This window comes from Prionailurus viverrinus, chromosome A1 (assembly GCF_022837055.1).
Source record: "Prionailurus viverrinus isolate Anna chromosome A1, UM_Priviv_1.0, whole genome shotgun sequence".
NCBI lineage: Eukaryota > Metazoa > Chordata > Mammalia > Carnivora > Felidae > Prionailurus > Prionailurus viverrinus.
In genome coordinates, this window is record NC_062561.1 from 2430762 (window position 1) to 2456683 (window position 25922).

At 39.2% G+C, this 25922-nt stretch overlaps 1 protein-coding gene across 1 annotated transcript in view; it reads left to right on the top strand.

Annotated features, from left to right (window-relative positions):
- The window catches only part of FGF9 (fibroblast growth factor 9), a 95000-nt gene that overhangs the window by 8608 nt on the left and 60470 nt on the right, over positions 1 to 25922 (top strand). Inside the window, exon 4 of the transcript XR_007155581.1 lies at positions 20935 to 21008. The gene's annotated coding sequence lies outside the window, so the exon portion shown is untranslated. The remainder of the gene's footprint in view (positions 1 to 20934; positions 21009 to 25922) is intronic.

Below are 25922 nucleotides of genomic sequence, written 5' to 3' on the forward strand. Positions count from 1 at the left end.
CCACCCTGATATTTATTTATGTCAGTTCCAGCCACCAGTTAGGGGAAGAAGGTGTTAGTTTGACCCCTGGAACCTCTGACTGCCTTGGTGTCATTCACTTGTGCTTTTAAACTAATTGAGTTCGAAACTTGCCAAAAATGTTTGATGGGGTGAGGGGATGGGCAAAATGAGTGAAGGGGAGTGGGGGGTACAGGCTTCCAGTTATGGAACGAGTAAGTCAAGGGGATGAAAGGTTCAGCCCCGGGAGTATAGTTGATGGTATCCTAATGGCGTTGTGGTGACCCCAGCATAACAGACCGGCCAGGTCGCTATGTTGTGCACCTGAAGCTAATATAACATTACGTTTCAACTATACTTTAATATTTAGAAGAAGATTTTCAAATGGGTTAGAACATTTTGTGTTCAGGCTTTGTAAGCGTGTAAATAAAAGAGTTTTCCTAGGTCACACTTAAATCACTGGGGGGAACAAATCACATAGTGATGCAGACATCTCCGAGTAGTGGTTTCCAAAATGAACTTTCAAAGCACACGTTTCTTTCAAAAAGCAATCACTTTCTTGGCCAATGTGAAAAACATCACTTTTGCCTTTAAAAGACAAAATGTTTTTTTAAGTAAGTGTGCATTACTGACGGCCACTTGTAGAAGTGGGCACAAAGTCTGGAACACATCGTTTTGTAAAAGAAAGATGTGCAGCTCATCTTTCCATGTGACAGATGCTCAAATTACTTGCTTGCCAGTCGTCCGGCAAACTGTGGTGTGATCCGCCAGTTTCAGGATCACTTTTCCGTCTCATTTTTAGAGCACTGCGAAGATTCTACGGTATGTTACACGCCTTATGAAATTGGGCCTTGGCGGTTTCTCAGCCTCGGCGCTGCCGACGCTCTGGGCAGGATAACGCTCTGTGGTGGGCGTCTGTCCTGTGCACTGCAGCATCTTTAGCAGCAGCCCTGGCCCCCAGCCGCTCGATGCCAACAGCACCCCCCTCCTAGTTGTGAAAGCAAAAACGACGTTGCCGAACTGCCTTCAGAGGGCAGGATCTCTGCCCCCGTTGAGAACCAGTGCTCTAAAATGTCAGCTCCAGGAGAGCAGTGCATTTTTCCTGATTTGTGTAACCTTTCTATTCTTGGTGCCCAGAGCCGTACCTACCACCTAGCAGACTTCAATCACTACTTATTAATTCAATGGATAGATGAATGAACGAATAGTACTTTAGTCATTTTTATTATAATAAGAAAAACAAGGATTTTCTCAGTGGGTTTTGGGGTTTCCGTCTTGTGATTAACAAATCTCACGAGGACCTCTTGAGCATTTATCTTTTTTTTTTTTAATTTTTTTTAACGTTTATTTATTTTTGAGACAGAGACAGAGCATGAACGGGGGAGGGGCAGAGAGAGAGGGAGACACAGAATCGGAAGCGGGCTCCAGGCTCTGAGCCGTCAGCCCAGAGCCCAACGCAGGGCTCGAACTCACGGACCGCAAGATCGTGACCTGGCTGAAGTCGGATGCTTAACTGACTGAGCCACCCAGGCGCCCCTGAGCATTTATCTTTAAATTTACTAAAATTTTGTTTAACTACTGGATTGAGTATTACTGAGAAAAATTGTCTATAGAGGCTTGTCTTCATGCTCTAGATAGTTTGTTTTGAAATCTCATATTGGCTCCATACCATCGATAACTAATGATCTCGGTCCCATACCATTGATAACTAATGATCTCCAGACACAATATACATTCAGGATTAGGTTCATCATTAACGCTAGTGAATATAAATCCGTTTTTCAAATAATTGCTAACTGCTTTGTTTTTATGGACTTTGATTAGACAGTTGTTTTCATTTCATAATACAGTTGGGAAGGAGAAGCATGAGCCCTGCTGTTTTTACTTTGTTCATTTTAGTGTTTTAGTTATTATGTTCTATTTTTGGCTTTTGCAGGAGTCTTTTAAAGCCAGTTATCCATTTCCGTCAGGCTTATTTTATTATTTGTTTGTTTGTTTATTTAATTTATTTAGAGAGAGAGTACGTGTGAGTGGGGGAGAGGAGCACAGGGAGAGAGAGAGAGAATCATAGGCAGGCTTCATGCTCAGTGCAGAGCCCGATGCAGGGCTCGATCCCATGACACCAGGATCATGACCTGAGCTGAAATCAAGAGTCTCAGGCTCATGCGACTGAGCTACCCAGGTACCCCAGGCTTATTTTTATTAATGCTAGGTAATGTAATCTACCCCACCCAGATGCACAGAAACTACACTACCTGACAATGTAGCAAAACCTGGTGAGCAGCTGTTGGCATCTGGCCCACTCTTTCAGGTCACAGAGCTCCTACTCTTTTGTCAGGGTACTTCATGTATTGTGATATGAAGCCATTTTATGTAGTGAGTATGTTATTTACATGTGGGTATTACTGCATATATGTGTTGCTTATGTATGTGTTTTTTCTTTTTGTTGGATTAAAATAGCACAACACATAGAAGTTGTAATATTTTGTTTGTGTGTCCTTCATTTTACGTACATTCACATTTGACAATCACAGGTGTAGTACATTTTGGATCCAATCCAGTCTCCCGGCCTCGCATTCTCAGTTGTGACACAGACAGTGTTATAAATCAGCAGCCACATCTCATTTTATTTTCCTCTGCCCAGGTACACAGGAAGTTGCATTTCCCAGCTTCCCTTGCAGCAAGGTGTGGTCATGTCGTCATGTCTGGCCAATGGTGTGTAAGTAAGGAGAGTTCATTCTGAGCTAAGGGAGTTGAGAGTCAGTGTACCTTCTTCCATGCCCTGCGTGGACCACCCTCTGCAGTGGTCATGGAGGCCACGCGTTCCAGGTGGTACAGCTAAGAGAGACATCCCCTGTTGGAGGAGAGCGGGCCGGGAGAAACCCACAACCTACGTGTGGCTTTGACTTGTTTTGTGTGAAGCGACCTAGACTTTGTGCTTGGATGTTAGGATAGCTGGCATGAATTGCCCTGCGTGACACACAGATTCTCTGTTAATGTTCCCTATCTAAAATCTCCAGGGCACCTCTCAGTTACTTCTTGTCTTTTGTTGACGTCACTGCGAAGAATACAGCAAAATGAATCTCACGCTTATATTGTTTAAAGAGTATGGAGGGGCGCCTGGGTGGCGCAGTCGGTTAAGCGTCCGACTTCAGCCAGGTCACGATCTCGCGGTCCGGGAGTTCGAGCCCCGCGTCGGGCTCTGGGCTGATGGCTCGGAGCCTGGAGCCTGTTTCCGATTCTGTGACTCCCTCTCTCTCTGCCCCTCCCCCGTTCATGCTCTGTCTCTCTCTGTCCCAAAAATAAATAAACGTTGAAAAAATTTTAAAGAGTATGGAAATTCTCACCCACTAAGTCACATTGTCTCTCTTGAAGACAGTCCAGAGGGGAAGTTTCTCTTAGTTCCAGCAGTAAGAAAAGACCTCTCACCAGTGCGCCTGGTCTTTTTTTTTTTTTTTTATCTCACAGACACTCTGTGTCTGGTAACCAGTGCTGTGTTCTTCAGCACCAACTTTGTGACTTGGTGTGGTGACTGTATATATTATTCTGCTATATGTCATTCAGTTTTGTGACGTACATTATCCTGGTTTTCTACCTTTATTTTCCCGTGTCACCATACTTTCTTGGTATAACGTAGAAATAAATCCCTGTTTTAATGTTTCGTTACACGCCTCAAATATTTTTTTGGTAGAGAAACTGCTATGAATACATTTTAAAATATGTAGACTTTTACTGTTATCTGATTCTATTTTTTACTTGAATATAAATTCCTTAAGAGTTTGTAACACGTCTTCTAGATTTTTGGTAGTTCTCCAGTAACATTTAATAAATATTTCTTGGTTGATTAATTAATTAAGTTATCAGTATATGTGTTGATTTAAAAGTGTTATAAGTTTAAAATGAATTAGATGTGACAGTGGCACAGAAGTTAGGAAAAGGGACATTATACTAAATGGAGATCAAGACATAAACTGTAGGTATATCTGTATGGTACACATGACTTTAGTTACATTTATGCCCTTGTACATTTCAGTTCAAGTGATCTCAGTGTGCATTGCACTGTTTTTGCAAGAACCGTTTCACTCCTCACTCAAATGTAGATGTCAAATAACTTATGATTTAGGCAGAAATATAGTGTTTGCAAATTTCATTAAAAGTCTTTCAGTGAAGTCAAAGGAGAAAGGTAGCGAGGGTAGCACACGGGACATTTTTTGTTAACATGAGAATTTTTTAAGTATATTTCCCCTAGTGCAGACATCCAAACTGTCACGGCTGCAGTACAACAGATACTGCAATACGTGATTTTTTTCAAAGATGACAGCAATGATGAATTAGGTGTCCTTGTGAGTGAAGATAAGGTGCCGGCCGCAGCGGTATCGGCCAGTGTCAGGTGGGACGGCGGCTGTGCTGTGCTAAAAGCAAGGGCCCGGCAGTGCAGACAGAAGGCTGCACACTTCCACGGTTCCACACTTGCCTAGATGCCTGTGATGTCTGTGATGTTCCCCTGGGATAGACTTTGAAAAATGACTGTGGCTCCGGGTCCTTATTAACTGGGAACTCCTCAAAGAACTCTCTGCAGCTTCAGAAAGATATGCTGTGTTTGAAAGCATGTTTTTTTATGGGTGAATTATCAGAAAACAAATATACATGCTGTGTGTGTGTGTGTGTGTGTGTGTGTGTGTGTGTGTATAAAAATTTGCTTCTTCGTGAACAAATGTTTGAATTTGTATAAAGTATCTTTCAGAATATGATACTATGATATGTCTAGAGGGTGTAAAATTTAGGAATAAAGTGTTGCTAATCCATATGTAATACAGTATATAAAGTATTAAATTATATAGTGTAGATCTGAAGCATTCTTGGAAAAAGAAAAAAAAGAAGGTAGTCCTTTGTTAAAATTTTATAGTGCTTCTCTCTTTGTGAAGCCTTATCAAAGTTCTAAATCCTTTTTCCAGCATGTGTGAGACTCTTCAAAAATACTTTCCTCAGAGATCAAAATTCTAAATTTCAGATTGGGTTAGATACATTTTATATTTTGTCCTGCAGCTGTTGGAGCTATAACGGAGTAAAATGAGAATTGCCTTTTAGGGCGTATTTCTCAACAGAGCAGTTTGGAAAATGAAACCAAATCTCCATGCTCCACTTGACATTGGAATTTAAAGTTATTTTTACGGGCTCCATTGCAGTCACTATGTGAAACATTTAAAGGCATTAGAATATAGTAAGTTATAGTTAAGACAATTTTCTTCCAACATCTTGTTCAGTAAATAAAAAGCAGGAATACAAATTATATCTTGCTGTCACGTTTCGCAGTTTTTCATATTTACGCTTTGACCAAATAGCACATTTTCTTGTGTAAAATGTTTCCTCCCTTTTAATTATAGCCAGATTTGCTGCCTCGGCAGGTAGAGCTTTTATTAACTTGAAAGTATGTTTGGTTTAAGTAGGGGATGTGGGAGCAAACCCTTCAAGGAAAATCACATTTTCTCTGAAATGTGGTATGGTATCTAAATATAGCCCTAAGTCTCTAGAACATTGATTGAGGCGCTGGAAATTTTTCAGGTATCCCTACTGGGGACATATCTGCTTTCGATTTTACAAAGTAGTGACTGTAAGAAGTCACTGGAGCTGAACAGGAAAAAAAAAGCCCTCAAACTCATAGTAAAGCCCACGAAAGAAATAACCCAGACAAAAGCGTGAGCAAAGGAAGAAATGTGTCCATCCTCCTTTTTGTATTTGACTTGAAAGGCCTTTGGCCCTAGGTGGATGACTTTTGTTTTTGTCTCATTCAACTTCCTCCTTCCATTACAGCCCTTGCAAGTAGCAAGAGTGTCCTTCCTGGAGGGCCTTGTCCCAAGCTAACTGCCAGCTAATCCCTGGTAACATATATGTGAAAGGCTTCTTTCAGAACAGAGGGACTAGCTGTCCCTCATCTCCGCTGACTTTGAGGAATCAGGCTCAAACTACAGCTTTAAGGATGGAAGGGTTTAGGTTCGTTTACAGTGAAGACTGGTAACTGTCAGTTCCATGGCAATTCCGGAAGTCTTTTAAAATAAGAGAATTCCTTGCGTGTCTGAGACAGCTTAAATCTTGATGTTAATCTGGGAGGCACTGAATTAGCTCAAGAGCAAATTCTGGGTAACCGTATCATGGTTGAATGTGTGATTCCAGTATTAGTCTTTTTTTTTTTTTTTTTAACGTTTTATTTTTGAGACAGAGAGAGACAGAGCATGAATGGGGGAGGGGCAGAGAGAGAGGGAGACACAGAATCGGAAGAAGGCTCCAGGCTCTCAGCCATCAGCCCAGAGCCCGACTCGGGGCTCGAACTCACGGACCGTGAGATCGTGACCTGAGCTGAAGTCGGCCGCTCAACCGGCTGAGCCACCCAGGTGCCCCTAGTCTTTTTTATATATACAAAGACTTATTTGAGGTCTGATCATTACTCATTTGTGAAATTCTAACGATTTCAGTTTGGGAGCCACTAGTAGAAAACCTTCATTTTATATATTTAAATGAATAAGTAATGAATAAAACAAAAACAAAATAACTGAAACCCAACAAAATTAATGGCTTGCCCAAAGTTACATCACAAGATGATGACAAAGTCAAGAAGAGAAAATTCAGATTTTTCTGGTCTTAATTGAACGCTCTTTCTATAACAACAGTATACTACTCTCAAGTGTAAATTGTGATAGTCAATTGACAAGTTTTTCCCAAATAATTTAAATATCCCATAAAATATAATACCAGCTGAAGACCAGTCTGTTACCATCTTTCCTAACAAGCGCGAAAATTAATTGGAATCGGTGTGGCCTATGCTGAATAGTTTAGATCAGTCGTTTTGGAGGCTGTAATGTGTGAACAAATGAGCCAGGCGTCTCATTACCATGCAGGTTGGGTTCCATAGTAATGAGGTGGGCTTGCATTTCTAACAAGCTCCCAAGAGATCCTGATGTGGCAGCTGAGATTCAGACTAGGAATGGGAGACCCTTAGTGTCCTAAGAAGGGCATGGTTTCTGTCCTTAGAGAGCTTGCGCTTAAGACCCCAGGTGAAAAAAATAAGGAACAGAAGACAACAAATAAATACGTCTTGAATATCTGGTTTTTAAATATGTGTATTAGTTTTTGTGAATGTTAGATTTTTCCAATTAGAGGAAAGCCCCCCCCCCCTTTCAGTCCCTTTTTTGCTTTTTTATACCACGTAGAAAACCACACTCAGTACATAGTGGGTGTTAAGACATGCCAAGTGACGGTCATTATCATAGCTGGCTGGAAATATCAGATGAAAATTCCAGGTGGAACTGGATCATTCAGTCTTGTGATAAAATTCTTTTCGACGATGGATTATCAGAATGGCTGGATGATGGCTTTCTTTGCAACTTCATCAATTCCCCCAATACTTGCCACTTCATAGGCAAAGCAGGGGCAGGCAGTCTCTTCAATGCCTGGGAACATGCTGCAGGTTTCAAGGCTGATGGACAGAGTGTATGTAGATGGCTGGCTATTAAATCTTTCCCCCTCAGACCAGAGTTTGAGGGTGAGGCAGAGGGTGATGGAAGCAATGAAAAAGACTGGGGTTTCCTCAAAAATAGTCTAGAGCTCTGCTAGCCCATACAGTAGATGCTAGCCCCTTGTGGCTATTGAAACGAACTAAAATTAAATAAAACACTGAAACGCAGTTCTGTAGTTGCACTAGATACATTTGAAGCGTGCATTGGATAGCAGTGCAGACACAGAACGTTTTCATGTTTGCGGAAAGTTCTATTGGCTATAAGGGGCAAAAAAGGAAGGAAAACTTGATTTTTGAGTGAAGGCTAGAAGTTATTGAAGAAATATATAATTAGACAGTGATTGCTTGATACAAGCATTCAGACTGAAGGAGAAGAAGAATGGGCTGGGGCAGGTTTAATTGGGGGGGGGCAGGGAAAAGAAAGATAAATAAAATTAGGTGCTCACATCATAACCAATTCCTTTGACTCATTACTTTTTTTTTTTTTTTAATAAGTAGCGTGTGCAAACCACATTACTTTACAGTGTCATCCCAGAACCCATCCACCTAGGAAAACACTTATTTGCTACAGCGCATGGTGGTTTCTGCACTGCTTTATATATATTTTACAATACGCGAACTACTCTTGATTTTGTGTCTCCCCAGTGGTACGTGGGCATTCTTGTGTTAGCTCAGTTTGTGAAAGTGCTCAGACATCAGGCTCAGATGCCCTGCTTTTATGTCTTAACAGCCTTGTCTAGTTATTCTGTTTTCATTCATTCATTCATTCATTCAACAAGTATGTTTTTAAATGTCTATTTCTGAGAGGGGCGGGAGGAAAGAGAGGGGGCAGATGGAGAATCCCAGGCAGGCTCCACACCGTCAGCGCAGAGCCCAACATGGAGCTCAGACTCACCAACCGTGAGATCATGACCTGAGCCGAAATCAAGGGTCGGACGCCTAACCAACTGAGCCACCCAGGCGCCCCTCAACAAGTATTTATTAAACATCTACTAGGTGCCAGGCATTTGTGATTCTTAGGCTTCTTTCTCTTTTTCAGTGACACTTCTTTCTTCTGGTTGAGAATTTAAGCATCATAAAATGAAACTAACCAGGCTGAACTTCATATTACAAAATATTTTCTAAGTAGAGCAAAACACATTGTTTAGCAATCTGGGCCAAATGGATGAACTTCTGTCTTAGGAGGAGAGAACTTTTAATAGTTTTTCTTCTCTGGTCTTAAGATCCTCTCTGATTACTCAATAGCCTTAGTCCCTGTATTTGCTTCTTGGGGCTGCCATAACAAATTATCACTGACGGAGTGACTCACAACAACAGAAATGTATTCTGTTACAGATCTGGAGGCGAGAAGGCTGAAATCAAGGTGTCAGCAGGGCCGTGCTCCCTCTAGGGAAGCATTCGTTTTGGCCTCTTCCCACCTTCTGGTGCTTGCTGGTAATCCCTGGTGTTCCTCAGCATGCAGCCGCCTCCATCACCATGTGGCTCTTTCTTCTGTGTGTGTCAGTGCCTCTGTGTCCCCATCTCCTTCTCCTTTCTGCTCTAAAGACACTACTCTCTAGACCAGGGTCCACTTTAGCCCCCTATGACCTCGTCGTAACTTGATTATGTCCACAAAGACTCTGTGTCCAAGTAAGGTCATGGTCACCTGAATTGGGCATTATGACTGGAACATTTTTTTGGAGGATACAGTTCAACCCACAACAGCCGCTTTGAGTACATATGCACATGCATATATATGCAGGTCATTGGTTTTAGTCCCAAGAAAAGTAGCAAGGAAGCAGGACTACAAGGAGAGCCCGGGGTTCAACAAGAGAAGAAATAATATTACTCTGACCCTTGGTCCTTACAGCTCCTTCAGGGAGCGGATGGGATGAGCCGTGAGGAAGATCAAAGACAGCCCGGGGCCAGAGGGCAGAGTGATGAGCACACTGGACACCAAACGGATTATAAATCACTTCTAGTCCTTTTAAGTTCCTTCTGCCTTTTATTCTCTCCTACCACTCTTCCTTCCACTTGCCTCTTTTCTCTCTCCCCCCACCCTTCCACTTTCCGCTCAATCTCTCTGCCATCCCTTTCCTTTGAGCGCCAAAGTGAAGAAGAAATATATTATGTGATCAAAGAACTTCCAGAGGACGCTTGCATATTCCCTGTTAGGTTGTAGGTGCTTTATGAAGTTTTATCTTTTACAAACAAAACAACCTAAACCTAGCATCCTGAGGACAAATGATAGGGCAGGTTTTGTAAATTTCTTTTGCTTGATATCAACCAAATTTTGGTTGAATCCATTTTCTAAAATCCTTTGTCCTATTTTATTAATTCCCAGGGCACACAGTGGAAGCATTAACAGCATCTTGTTAATCAGTATATACACGTCAAAACAAATTAAGGAAACAGGAAGGATGTCTCTTAACATTTCTTAAAGAGCTGACTCATGTTATAGTTTAGTCTACTCTGATTTTCATGAGACTTTTGTTCATTCTTATTGCAAATATAAAGTACCCACCATGAACAAAGAATTTTGCTCAAATTGTAAATGGTGCAGAAATAAATAGGACACAGTCCCTTTTTTCAAGAAGTTCCCAGTTTGGTGGGAGAAAGATTCCTGTATACGTGACTCTGATAGAGGGTAAAAATACTCTGATGAATGCTGCAGACAGGTTCCAAGTATTTGGGGAAAGAGGGATTAATTATAACCGGGAGTGTTCTCGGAAGGGGTAGTGGAGTTTGCAGTGGGAATTCAAGAATGGAGAGCGTTGTCAACGAGCACCTATTGCTGAAAGAATACTTGAGCAAAGGTGTTGAGGTAGGACAGGGCAGGGTATGTTCTGAGAGGACACCAACAACTATAGGGTATGGTTAAAGGGAAGCGAAGTAGAAAGAAAAGCTGAAAAGAAGTTTAAAGATCCAAAAGTGAAGGACTTCCCTTTGAATTTTAGATGGAAGGGTTTGGACTTCATTCTGTGTTTAATGGAGAATCATCACTCGGGGCGCCTGGGTGGCTCAGTTGGTTGAGCGTCCGACTTCGGCTCAGGTCATGATCTCAGTCTGTGAGTTCGAGCCCCGCATCGGGCTCCGTGCGGACAGCTCAGAGCCTGGAGCCTGTTTCGGATTCTGTGTCTCCCTCTCTCTCTGACCCTCCCCCATTCATGCTCTATCTCTCTCTGTCTCAAAAATAAATAAACGTTAATAAAAAAAAATTTTAATGGAGAATCATCACAGTTTCTCATTGGAAGACTGAAAGATCAGTGAGGAAGTTACGGAAACAGTGTAGAAGTCAGAGCACAAAAGATGCGACCAAGGGAAGGAGCAGAGGATATGGAGAACAGGAGGATTAGAAGCCCGAGCTAGAAGCAGAGTCAAGAGGATGTTGAAGATGAGGAAGAACACGGAACAGTTGGAATCTTGGTGGTGCCACGAAAGAGGCAGGTTTACACAGGGGGGAGGAAGGGAGTCAACATTTTGTTCTGGTCTTGTGGTAATTTTGAAACGTTGATGTTGGAAAGTACAGCACGTAGTGAGAATGCATGTTTGGAGTTTTGGAGAGCAGTCAGAGCGAATATTCTTGAGCTCAGGGATGACTATTATTTACTGGAGAATGGATTTTAGGGAGAAATCTAGAAAATCCCTTATAATACCATAGAAATACCATGTACCCACACTGAAAGTACATGTATCATATTGGAGAAATACTTAGAAACAAAAGCATTAGCATTTATCAGACATAACTGTGTCTAAAGAGGAAAAAAATGTACAAAGGAGAAAAACACTAAGTGTCTTGTCACTAAGTGATAAAAAAAAAGACAGGGATTCAAGGGGGAAAAGGGCCTAATTTCAAGAATCGTTTGTTGATTGAAGGGAGTCTTGTTATTGACGGGTTTTATATTTTATAATGGATCATTGAAAGGTTGTGGAATATACTTACATAAAAGTGTTATCATCCTAATGTTCGGATACAGCAGTCAGAATAGAGAGCTGTGCGGGTAGTCAGTTAACGGGAAAATGATTTTGTCCTCTATGCTTAAGTCCTTCTAGTCACTTAGGAGGCATTTCTAGTTTTATTTAACTTAATTTCCTCACTTTATTTCCCTACCACAATGGAACAGGCTTCCTCAGGAGGCCTTAGACTTCCCACTCAGGAAGTGCTCAAGGAAAGTATGATTGACCAGATATCTGTTGAGATGTTTCAAAAGTCATTTTTTCTTTGGGAGGCAAGTTGGCCTAACTGTCACCCAAAACCGTAGGAGCTCAAGATTAGGAGTTAAAGACTGGTTAGGCATCGCCGGGTTAGAGGCTAGTCATTACCTTCTGGTTCCAACGACATTCCTGTTGTTGATTCTTCTGGAACCCAAAGTAGAAAGGATCACAGGAGATTGTAAATAATCTTAGTATCCTTTATCTTTCCTTTATGATTCTTATTTTCTAAGCTTTTAACATTTTTAGTTCCTAGGTAGGGAGAGTAGGAATGGAAACGTGTCTTATGGGGTGTTCTGTTTGAATTTTGAAGGCAGCCACAAAGAGAAGCTTTATTTTAAAATAATGTCTTAAAAATTTTATTTCAGGGGCGCCTGGGTGGCGCAGTCGGTTAAGCGTCCGACTTCAGCCAGGTCACGATCTCGCGGTCCGTGAGTTCGAGCCCCGCTTCGGGCTCTGGGCTGATGGCTCAGAGCCTGGAGCCTGTTTCTGATTCTGTGTCTCCCTCTCTCTCTGCCCCCTCCCCTGTTCATGCTCTGTCTCTCTCTGTCCCAAAAATAAATAAAAACGTTGGAAAAAAAAAAAAATTTTAAAAAATTTTATTTCAAGTCAATTCTTGGAGTTTAAATGGAAAAATTACCAAGTATGTTTATGTTGTTATGGTTAAAGGTTTACAATTAATACAAAATACCTTAAAGTTTTCAGTTGACTGTAACACTGACAATTTTGTATCTACATAAGAGATACATTTCATTATTTAACTTGCTTTTTCACTTGAATCTTACTCTCTTTTCTATGCTTGGAATATGTGCTTATGCTAACTATGATTACAAAATTAGTCCCATTAAATATGGCGGAAAATGAAAACAGTCTTTGTAAATCTTACATAAAGACAAAGATAAAATACAACCGCTTAAGTATCCTCTCCTACTCCATGAGTGTTTTTGTAACAAAATTGTGGTTCTATCATTTGGTAGTCTTAAAGCCAATCTTAATCCAATTTCTAGTCCCATTAGCAAGAGTCATATTCACATATATTTTTTCAACAATAGATGGCACTAGCATACAAGTATCTCATGAGTATTCAACCCAACAGAAATGTTACTAGGTGGGAGAGAGATAAAAGATACTCAGGATGCCTGAAGACCAGGAATGCAGTTCGGATGAACACAGATATATCGGGGAGCCACGTGAGATACAAGCAGTTCTTGAGCAGGAAAGCACTTCCAAACATGAACATAAGTGCCAAAACATTTGGGGTAGGCTGGTCTCTTGTTGAGGAGAACAATAAAAACCAGCTCTCTTGGAGAATGACTAACCAGAAAATCTACCTAATTTCCCAAAATAAATTCTAAAGAATGAAGGAAACCAAGGATTGCATTTGCAAACCCCACTGCAACCCTAGCAAAAGTAGAAGTATAGAAGAATGTGAAGAAGAAAAAGGAGACTTTAGAAATGGGATGATGACTGAATGCCATAGGTATTTGGAACTTCAGAAAAAAGTGCTATGGGGGCACCTGGGTGGCTCAGTCGGTTGAGCGTCCGACTTCAGCTCAGGTCATGATCTCGCATTTGTGAGTTCGAGCCCCGCGTCGGGCTCTGTGCTGACAGCTCGGAGCCTGGAGCCTGCTTCGGATTCTGTGTCCCCCGCGCTCTCCGCCCCACCCCTGCTTGTGCTCTGTCTCTCTCTGTCTTTCAAAAATGAATAAACGTAAAGAAAATTAAAAAGAAAAAAGTGCTATGTACTCTCTGCCTATTGGTTCCTAAAAAGTATAAAAAGTATGATGACGGCATAGCTGTCTAAGAAAATGTCCTCTGGGCAGAAAAATACCAGTAAAGGTGATAAACTGACCCTGATTATGATGCAATACTTGTACAGTTGACCTTTGAACTGTGCAGGGGTTAGGGGCACCAGCCCCTGCACAGTCAAAAATCCGTGTATCGTTTTGGATTCCCCCCAAATTTAACTACTAATAGCCTACTTTTGACGAGAAGCCTTATTGATCAACAGTCAACACATATTTTGTATATGTATTATATACTGTATTACAATAAACTAGGGAAAAGAAAATGTTACTAAGAAAAGCATAAGGAAGAAAAAATACATTTACAGTACTGTACTGTATTTATCGGGAAAAATCCATGTATAAGTGGACCTGCGCAGTTCAAACTCAACTGTAATCACATGACAGTTTTCCATTTGCAAAGCTGGCATACATGAAACTTTACTTGTATTGAATTCGACTTAAAAACCATTGCAGTTTGAGTGTTTGTTCCCAGAATGGTCAAACAAACACTTCTTGCTAAATAAGCTAAACTTAATTTTATACTACCACATAAAAATTAATTGCAATTAAGGCTTTTCTTTAAGTTAAATTCTTTATGAGAATATAAGAGCACAACAATGGGTTTACATATTGCCTCTGGGTCTCCTTTTCCTTACTGGTAAAATGTAAGGGCTAGATTATTTTTAATATTCCTCTACTGTTCTATGATATTGCATATAAGAATGATATATGACTTAGAGCAAGATTTAAAGAAATATAAACACCCAACTTAAAACTAAATATTTATTATTAATGCTTTAATAAAGTTAATCCCTTACATTTTTTCCTTATAAGTTGACAAATTTATTTTGAATCTTTCCTAATGTCAAGTATCTACAGGCTGTAGTATAGTCCAGGTTTTCCTGGATTTCCGTGGTCTTTGGAGTAAAACTATATTGCTTTGAATATATTTGCATTATTCAATATCTTCTGCTAATAAAACTTTTCTCATCTACTTTTCCTGCTTTACTACTAAAGTCATGAATATGTTTAAAATTATAACTTGTAAAAATACTTAAGATGAACAACTCTCTTTAGTAATTCAATAAGTTTATAACCTACCTTTGACACTCCTCAATGGTGCAAGCTACTTTGGACGATGAAGCGTTAAAAAGGAAATTAAAAAAGCCAAAAGCACCTGGTGACTCGGTTAAACATCTGACGTTGGCTCAGGTTGTGATCTCATGGTCCATGAGTTCGAGCCCCGCGTCGGGCTCTGTGTTGACAGCTCAGAGCCTGGAGCTTGCTTTGGATTCTGTGTCTCCCTTTCTCTCTCTGCCCCTCCCCCACTCATGCTCTCTGTGTGTGTGTGTGTGTGTGTGTGTGTGTGTGTGTGTGTGTGTCTCTCTCTCTCAAAAATAAACATTAAAAAAATTATTAAAAAAAAAAGCCAGACTCTTGCCACTCATATAACAAATATGGTGGTTTTAAGAACAAGGTCAAGTTCTACTGGTTTGTAAAATCTTTCCTTAAATTCCTAGCTACTCAGCTTGACTGTTGTTCTGTAATTGTCATCTTCATATATGTATCTCTCTGAGTAGATCCTAAGGTAATTAATTGAAACCAAATTATTTTCTTGTGTATTTCACTGATAATTTTCTTTTGCTATTTTCTCTCTCTTTTTTTTCTCCTTGATTTTCTATTTGTCTGATGTCACATATGCTAGACTGATTCTGATCCTGTTTATCATGCGTAATTCAGTAGACTTTTGATTCCAATAAAGTTGTGGTTTTCTTCATCATGGATTTTGCTACCATTACTCCATTTGGTTTCTTCCAGAACTTTATTGTGATTTCTTATCTGCTGATGGACTCTTGGTCTCATTATTATGTAGGTTTACATTTTAGCAGAGTCTCAGAGTGGAGAGAAGGTAAATACGTATGTGTTATCTGTCTTCTATGAGTAGAGTTAAAAGTACTTTTATGGTTAATTTGGTTAGGACTTAAAGACATTAACTTAGATCACTGGTTCTTAAAGTTTAATCTTTGGACCAGCAGCATCAGCATGACCTGGGAGTTGGTTAGAATGCAAAATCTTGGGCCCATCCTAGACCTACTGAATCAGAAACTTCAGGGATGATTCTGAACAACCCATGTTTTGACAAGCCCTCCGCATGATTCTGTTGCAAGATAAAGTTTGAGACTACTGATTAAGGGAATCTGACACTTCTTAGGGCACCGTTTCTTTCTTAGCCTCTTTGTTTTTCTATTGAGTTAATTTTGGCTCTCCTTTTTATTACTTTACTTTCTGTTTATCTTTTTTTCTTTTTACTAACTTCTTTTTTTCTTTTTTTAAAAAATGTTTATTTTCATTTCGAGAGACAGTGGATGCATGCGCCCATGTGACGGGCAGAGAGAGGGACAGAGAGAACCCCAAGCTGACTCTGTGTTGCCAGTGCAGAGCCTGACGCAGGGCTCGATCTCATGAACCATGAGATCATGACCTGAGCCAAAATCAAGAGTCAGATGCTTAAATGACTGAGCCACCCAGGCACCCCTCTTTTTACTAACTTCTTAAGTATATACTTAGATTTCATCTTTATTTTCTCTCTCTCTCTCTCTCTCTCTTTTTTAATTTTAGAGAGCACATGGGGGAGAGGGGCAGAGGGAGAGAGAGAGAGAAAATCTTAAACATTCTATACGCTCAGCACAAAGCTCAACATGGGGCTCGATCCCATGGCCCTGCGATCATGACTGAACCACCTAGGTGCCCCTCTTTTCTAAATTAGGCATCTAAGTCCTTAAATATTCATGAATTACTGCTTTTGCCATACGTCTACAAGTTTTCGAACGTGGTGTTTCCTTTTTCTTTTAATTTTTAATTTCATTTTATTTTTTATTTTTATTTTTTTTAATGCTTATTTATTTTTGAGAGAGAGAGAGTGAAACAGCATGAGCAGGGGAGGGGCAGAGAGAGAGAGACAGAGAGACAGAGAGACAGAGAGACAGAGAGACAGAATCTGAAGCAGGCTCCAGGCTCCAAGCTGTCAGCACAGAGCCCGATGCAGGGCTCGAACTCATGAACTGTGAGATCATGACCTGAGCTCAAGTCGGATGCTTAACCAACTGAGCCACTCAGGTGCCCCTCTTTTTTTTTTTTTAATTTCACCATATTTGGCTTATTTATTTATTTATTTTAAGTAAACTCTACCCCCAATGTGGGGCTCAAGTTGTGTGCTTTACCAACTGAGCCATCCAGGCACCGCTCAAATATGGTGTTTCTATTATTCATTTTTACAAATATTTAAAATTTTCCACTATGATGTCTTCTTTGACACATTTTGTGAAGTTTTGCTTTAATTTTCAAATATAGGGCCTTTTGTTTATCTTTTTGTTTATGCCTTCTCTTGTGTTTAGAGAGTGAGACTTGTGTGCTATTTCTTTTAAATGTAGAGACTTGCTTTGCATTAATTTTTGTAAATATTCCCTTTGTGCTTGAGAAAAATGTGCATTCTGTAATTATTGGATCTGTTCTAGATATGTCCAGTAAGTCAAGCTTATTTGTTGTGTTTTCAAATTCTTTCAAAGCTGTAGTTGCTATTGCTTTTTTGTTTACTTGTCTTATTTCACGTTTGGGAAAAATATGTTGAACTCTTCCAATCAATATACACATCTTACGACAATAATTTGTCACTTACTTCCTGTAGTTCAAGCAGTAGTTGTTTGTTTTTTAGTTTTGAGGCATATAAGTTGTAGAATTGTAGTAATTTGTTGGTGCACTGACTCTTTTTATCGTCATGTAATGATGTATCCTTAATAGTGCTTGTGGTCAGAGAATATCTTTTGTCTGAAATAAATATAGCTACTCTAGCTATCTTTTGCTTATTAGTTTCCTGGAAGTCTTTTTCCATATGTAAAAATGAGGTAAAATTTAGTTTAAGATTTCCCATATCTCTATGTTTTGGTTTTTGTGAATAGCATATGGCTAGGTTTTGCCTGTCTTTTATCTGGCAAGTTTAGTTCACCAGCTTTTCTTGTCATTATAGACATATTTAAATTTGTTTCAATAATCTTATTTGGTGCTATTTGACTATGTTTTCCTATGTTTTTTTACTTCTTTCTTGCCTTTTAAATACTGATAATTAAAAAAAAAAGAATACTGGTTGGAAATGATACCTTCAATTTTCATAGTCGAACTCTTATGCATACTTATTTATCAACATTTAAAGTTAATATTTTAGCCCTCTTTTGGACAACTTGGGTCCTTGGAACACTTTAGCTCTGATCACTTTGTGCCAATTTTTATCTTGTTTTTATTCAACATTTTATTCTAGCCTTATCTTTCCAAATCAAACATTACTATTGATTCAGAAGATATTCCTGCATTTTAGGCAAGTTATTTGCCCACTTCTTCCTGCATTTCAGTCCCCCTTTCTGAGATCATTTTCCTTCTCATGAATATATCTTTTATAAGTTCCTCTAGTGTTGTCTTATGGTCTACATAGATGCTTATTTTAGAAAAGAGGGCCACCTGGGTGGCTCAGTCCATTGAGCGTCTGACTCTTGATTTTGGCTCAGATCATGAACCCAGGGCCATGGGATTGAATGTAGTCTTACGGACTACACTAGGGGAACTTAAAAATACTCAGTTTTTTAATTTATCAGGATTTACATTAAAATGATATCACCTGGAAACACATATAATTTTACTCCTTCCTTTCCAATTTGGACACCTTTTATTTCTTTTTCTTGCCTAATTGCTCTGGCTACAATTTCCAGTACTGTGTAATAGAAGTGGTGAAAGTAGACATGTTCGCCTTGTTCCTAATTTTAGAGGAAAAGCTTCCTAACTTTTACTACTGAGTGTGATGTTTCCCATGGAATTTTCATGTGTGGCCTTACTTATGTTGAGGTAGCTTTCTTCTATTCCTAGTTTGTTTGATGTTTTTATCGTGAAGGGGCATTGAATTTTGCCAAATCCTTTTTCTATAGCAATTGAAATGATCGGATGGTTCCTCCCATTTCATTCTATTTTTGTGGCATATCACATTGATAGTTTTCATATACTGAACCATTCTTGAATTCCTTAAATAAATCCCACTTGATCATGGTTCATTATTTATTTATTTATTTATTTACTTACTTACTTACCTACTTACTATTTTTAAAAATATAATTCATTCTCGAATTGACTAACATACGGCGTATAAAGTATGCTCTTGTTTTTTGGGATAGATTCCCATGATTCATCACTTACATACAACACCCAGTGCTCATCTCAAGTGCCCTCCTCAATGCCCATCACCCATTTTCCCCTCTTACCCACCCCCCATCCACCCTTAGTTTGTTCTCTGTATTTAAGAGTCTCTTAGGGTTTGCCTCCCTCCCTCTCTGTTTGTAACTATTTTTCTCCCCGTCCCTTCCCCCATGGTCTTCTATTAAGTTTCTCAAGATCCACAGTGAGTGAAAACATATGATATCTGTCTTTCTCTGACTGACTTATTTCACTCAGCATAATACCTTCCAATTGCATCCACGTTGCTGTAAATGGCATGATTTCATTCTTTCTTGTTGCCAAGTAGTATTCTGTTGTATATATAAACCACATCTTCTTTATCCATTCATCAGTTGATGGACATTTAGGCTCTTTCCATAATTTGGTTATTGTTGAAAGAGCTGCTATAAACATTGGGGTACATGTGCCCCTATGAATCAGCACTCCTGTATCCCTTGGGTAAATTCCTAGCAGTGCTATTGCTGGGTCATAGGGTAGTTCTATTTTGAACTTTTTGAGGACCCTCCACACTGTTTTCCAGAGTGGCTGTACCAGTTCACATTCCCACCAACAGTGCAGGAGGGTTCCCGTTTCTCCACATCCTCGCCAGCATCTGTAGTCTCCTGAGTTGTTCATTTTAGCCACTCTGATCGGCGTAAGGTGGTATCTCAGTGTGGTTTTGATTTGTATTTTCCTGATGATGAGTGACGTTGAGCATCGTTTCATGTACCTGTTGGCCATCTGGATGTCTTCTTTGGAAAAGTGTCTTTTCATGTCTTCTGCCCATTTCTTCACTGGATTATTTGTTTTTCGGGCATTGAGTTTGTTAAGTTCTTTATGGATTTTGCATACTAACCCTTTATCTGTATATGTCATTTGCAAATATCTTTTCCCATTCCGTCGGTTGCCTTTTAGTTTTGTTGCTTGTTTCTTTTGCAGTACAGAAGTTTTTATCTTGATAGAGTCCCCATAGTTCATTTTTGCTTTTATTTCCCTTGCCTTCGGAGACGTGTTGAGTAAGAAGTTGCTGCAGCTGAGGTCAAAGAGGTTGTTGCCTGCTTTCTCCTCTAGGGTTTTGATGGTTTCCTGTCCCACATTTAGGTCTTTAATCCATTTTGAGTTTGTTTTTGTGAATGGTGTAAGAAAGTGGTCTAGTTTCATTCTTCTTCATGCGCTCTCCAGTTCTCCCAGCACCATTTGCTAAAGAGACTGTCTTTTTTCCATTGGATACTCCTTACTGCTTTGTCAAAGATTAGTTGGCCATACATTTGTGGGTTCAATTCTGGGTTCTCTATTCTATTCCATTGGTCTATGTGTCTGTTTTTGTGCCAATACCACACTGTCCTGATGATTACAGCTTTGTAGTAGAGGCTAAAGTCTGAGATTGTGATGCCTCCCACTTTGGTTTTCTTCCTCAGTATTACTTTGGCTATTCGGGGTCTTTTGTGGTTCCATACAAATTATAGGATTGTTTGTTCTAGCTTTAAGAAGAATGCTGGTGTAATTTTGATTGGGATTGCATTGAATGTGTAGATTGCTTTGGGTAGTATAGAATGTTTTTCCGTTTCTTTGTGTCTTCAATTTTGTTCATAAGTTTTCTATCGTTTTCAGCATACAGATCTTTTACATCTTTGGTTACGTTTATTCCTAGGTATTTTATGGTACTTGGTGCAATTGTAAATGGGATCAGTTTCTTGATTTCTCTTTCTGTTGCTTCATTATTGGTGTATAGAAATGCAACCAATTTCTGTACATTGATTTTGTACCCTGCGACGTTGCCTAATTCATGCATCAGTTCTACAGCGTTTTGGTGGAGTCTTTAGGGTTTTCCATGTACAGTATCATGTCATCTGCAAAAAGTGAAAGTTTGACTTCTTCTTTGCCAATTTTTATGCCTTTGATTTCATTTTGTTGTCTGATTGCTGATGCTAGCATTTCCAACACTATGTTAAACAACAGCTGTGAGAGTGGACATCCCTGTCGTGTTGCTGATCTCAAGGGGAAAGTTCTCAGTTTTTTCCCAATTGAGGATGATATTAGCTGTGGGCTTTTCATATATGGCTTTTATGATGTTTAAGTATGTTCCTTCTTTCCTGTCTTTCTTGAGGATTTTTATTAAGAAAGATGCTGTATTTTGTCAAATGCTTTTTCTGCATCTATTGACGGGATCATATGGTTCTTATCCTTTTATTACAGTGATGTATCACATTGATTGATTTGCGAATATTGAACCAGCCCTGCTGCCCAGGAATGCATCCCACTTGATCATGGTGAGTAATTCTTTTTATATGCTGTTGAATTCGATTTGCTAGTGTTTTGTTGAGAATTTTTGCATCCACGTTCATCAGGGATATTGGCCTGTAATTCTCCTTTTTTGTGGGGTCTCTGTCTGCTTTGGGAACCAAAGTAATGCTGACTTCATAGAATGAGTCTGGAAGTTTTCCTTCCCTTTCTATTTTTTGGAACAGCTTGAGAAGGATAGGTATTATCTCTGCTTTAAATGTCTGGTAGAATTCCCCTGGGAAGCCATCTCACCTAGGACTCTTATTTGTTGGGAGATTTTTGATAACTGATTCAATTTCTTCACTAGTTATGGGTCTGTTCAAATTTTCTGTTTCGTTCGGTTTAAGTTTTGGTGGTGTGTGGGTATCTAGGAATTTGTCCATTTCTTCCAGGTTGTCCAGTTTGTTGGCATCTAATTTTTCATAGTATTCTCTGATAATTCCTTGTATTTCTGAGAGACTGGTTGTGATAAATCCATTTTTATTCATGATTTTATTATTTGGGTTCTTTCTCTTTTCTTTTTGAGAATTCTGGCTAGGGGCTTATCAATTTTGTTTATTTTTTCAAAAACCACCTGTTAGTTTCATTGATCTGTTCTACTGTTTTTTTGGATTCTATATTGTTTATTTCTGCTCTGTTCTTTATTATTTCTCTTCTTCTGCTGAGTTTGGGTTGTCTTTGCTGTTCTGCTTCTAGTTCCTTTAGGTGTGCTGTTACATTTTGTACTTGGGATTTTTCATGTTTCTTGAGATACGCCTGGATTGCAACGTATTTTCCTCTCAGGACTGCCTTTGCTACATCCCAAAGCATTTGGACTGTTTTGTTTTCATTTTCATTTGTTTCCATATATTTTTTAATTTCTTATTTAATTGCCTGGTTGACCCCTTCGTTTCTTTAAAAAAAATTTTTTTTTAAACATTTTTTCATTTTAGAGAGTGAGAGAGACAGAGCATGAGTGGGGGAGGGGCAGAGAGAGAGGGAGACACAGAATCCGAAGCAGGCTCCAGGCTCTGAGCTGTCAGCACAGAGCCCAACGTGGGGCTCGAACTCATGAACCCTGAGATCATGACCTGAGCTGAAGTCGAACGCTTAACTGACTGTGCCACCCAGGCACCCCTGATTTATGATTTTTGATTGAGAATTCATATTTAGTCGGTTAATGTGTGGAAACCCTGGGGACCTCAGTTGAGGATATTTGTTTCTTCTTGGAAGATAGGGGTTTCTTTGGACCTTTGTCGAGTCTCTGGCCAAATCTTCATGCCTTTATTTCAACTCCCCTCCCTTCATCATGGCTAGGTTGATATGTAATATTTACTGCCATGCAACACAGCACTTTACCCATGTTTATAACTCACTGTGTATTTTTCTTCCTTGTAAGTTTATGTTATGAATCAGTTAGAATAGGCTAGGCTACATTGTGTTAAATAATTCCCAAAATCTCAGTCTTTTGAAACAGCATAAGTTGATCTCTCACCCACATAGGGACTGATGCAGGTCACAGGACATGTATCACCAGGGCACCTGTCCTCAGGCAGCCCAGGTTACTTTGTTCTTATGGTTCTACTGTGTCAACGTGAGGCCCCTGCTTTCATGACGTAAACGGAAAAGAGAGCAGAGAGAATTTTATATGAAACTTTTATTCTGTCAACTCAAAAGCGACATTTGTCATCCAGCTCATATTTTTGGAGGGAGTTATGTGATTCCTCCAGCCGCAAGGGACCTGGGAAATACGATCTTCCAGAGGCCCAAGAAGGAAAGGAGAATCAGATACTGGTAACCCCTGATAATGACTGCCACAGCTTAATTCCCGAGAGCCCACCAATGTGGCAAAAATGGCTTTTTATGTAGAATTTACTTGTTGCACGTTGAGAGGGCCTTTCATACTATCTAGACTGCAACTCTGCGGGATGGGAAGCTCCCAGCTCGTTCTTACATGCACCAAGATCTGAGAGCCCGATGACGTCTGATGATGTCACAAGTTCTACTACTGTGAGTTTTTAAAAACTCTGACTACTTTTGATGAGGTGAATGAAATAATGAGATAATTGCCTAGTTTTATTTACCCCAAAGCAAATACTTGTATTCTTTAAATGTAATGAAATAGAATATGGTGGATATGAGTTTGGATAGAGGCAGCACAGAGTACTATATAAAAATATAAAGGAAGGTATTTGAAAAAAATGTAAGTTAAATAGGATTGAGGAAGGTGAATGATTTTTGGAAAACTTTCTAAGGCACATATTACTGTCATTTCACCGTGATCCTTTGAAACAGTTGAGCACTTTTGGATTCCTTTCTGGTGAGTATCGATACTCCGTACTCAGATGAAACGATCAATTCTAGAATGTTTAGGATGTGTAACACTAGTGGAATTAGATCTTTTAAATTCTTATTAGAGTTATTAATTTTATTACTTCTTTTATTGATAGTTTTCTTTTTAAGATGTTGTTATAATGTGAAAATATATATACTTTTGTCTCTAGGCTCGGAAATAAGCTGAATTAAGAAGCATAATAAAACATGTCAAGATTAACGATTTTAATTGATACATTTGACTCCAAACTTGAGTAAGATTTACCAGAATGTCTGTATCTAAGTCTAATGTGAATTCCAGAGTTTTGAATAATTGCAGTGTGTGCAGCTGGAAGAAACAACTTAAATAGGAAGGAAATCTATTACGTCACAACACTATTAAGGAAACAAATATAGAATTACTAGTGTTTAAATCTATTTTCAGTAGTTTAAAATTATATGTTGCATGAAAATGCTAAACTCAAAGAAGCTTATTGAGTCTCTAGCTTCTCTGAGCAGCTGCCAATGGCTAATGGTTATAATTATTATTATTATTGACAATAATAATAATTAATAGTAAAATCTACCTTAAAATGTGATGCTTTTAAAAATAATATTGAAGATGACAAAGGGTATATAAATTTTCCCTAATAAAGTTTAAGATTGTAAAACTACATCATAATGATTATTTCCTCTAAAGCACATTACGTTTTAACTGGGATTATTTCCTATAGTCAAGATATTTAAAGAAAACACTTAGGAAAAATACACCAAAGTCTTTAGGAAAGAAGTGCTATCTGAATGGAAAAAAATATATTATTATTCTAATATTTGTAGTAATAACAAGGGAAAAAGACTCATTTGCCCATTATAGTCTGTAATATTTGAATGGCGATTTAATTGACCTTATAATTTTAAGATACTCTTTTTTAATGATAAATTTTGGTATGAGATTCTGCAAATTTCTTATATACTAACAAAGAGAACAAGTTTCTTCTTAGAACTTAAGGGTGGTGTGATAATGGTCAACATAACTGATTCCACATGCCTGGCCCCTGACATCACGCTTAACATGTATGGGCTCATTTAATTTCCCAGCAGCCCAAGGAGGGTGGTCACTCCGTTGACTGCACAGAAGAAGGAGGCTCCGAGATTTGCCCATAGAGAGTCCTATTCCAGTCTTCCTTCTTAACTCTGGTACTGTGCTCCCTCCCGGAGAGAAAGTCAGGGAACCACACTACTAACAAATTGCTTCTTTTAAACCTAACCCTCCTCCTACTATCAGTGGGATAATAGTTGGTTTGTGTACACACGATAAAAACAAGACAATATATTGCTAAGTAAAACCAGAGTTGTTAAAAGTGAAAGGTGAAATTTGAAATCTCTTTTTCGAATAAAGGAGTTATATAATTTTGGATTTGGAAGAAACTTTTAAAATTATTTATTAACTCTTTAATTTTACAAAGGAAATAAAATGAATCCAGAGACTTGACTTTTTTGTGCTGAATGTAGTGATAGAACCTAGGTCTACTGACTCCTAGATAAGTACTTTCTTCCAGATAAAAATTTTGCTTTTTTTTCTTTTTTTTTCTTTTTAAACACCATCTTGCTATTAGGCTTTAATAATTCAGCGTTCTAGATATGACTAGCAAAACCAAAGCCTGCCATGTTAGGTTTAATGTTGGCCGTCTTGTTTACTTCTTACCAAATAATCATGAAACTACATTTCCTGCCTTCAACTCTTTCTTTTCTCTTACCTCTTTTTTATTGATTGATTCTTATGTAATGTGCGTCCAGTTTCTGTAGATGAAAGGTGACCAGAAGATGAATCTGCTGCTTTTGACTGATGATAAAAAATAGTGCTCGGGGCCCCTGGGTGGCTCAGTTGGTTAAGCATCTGACTTTGGCTCAGGTCATGATCTCATGGTCTGTGACTTCGAGCCCCTGGTCGGAAATTTCTGCTTTGGAGATTCTCTATCTCTAGCCCCTGCTTCAGAATCTCTCTATCCCTCTCTCTCTGCCCCTCCCCCACACATGCTTTTTCTCTCTTTCTCTCTGAAAAATAAGATAAATAAACATTAAAAATCATTTAAAAATCGTGAAATAAAAATAAATGCTCTATGTGTTCATGAAAATATCTTCAGAAAATGTTTCCTCTCGTGGATATCCCATCGGAAGGGAGGGCAGATCAATTCCACAGCTTGTGGCCGCCAACCGAGCGGCAGGGGCAACGTTATTTTGGGGGCCAGCCTACACCTCATACCTCCATGTCTGTCTAATCAGTAGTGGCATCGCTTCTCCGAGCAGTATGGTAAGCAGGTCCTTACATTGACCAGCGCCCTGCCTTCAGCACCTATTGGACACTGTTTTGCGGTATCTCATGGTAGCTACCTTTCTCTAGTACTGATCTAACTCACCCGTGACAGCGATAGCCGTCTTGTGACGAAGAGGTCTACAGTCATGGAGGCAGTTAATCGCAGTGCACTGTGGGAAAATGCTCAGCTCAGACATTGCTCATGTGTGGACCCATCGTTTCCAGTAGTGTTGGGATTGTGGAGCAGCTAACAGGAACACCAGCAGCCTAGATAGCAGAGGACCGGGCGAAGAGA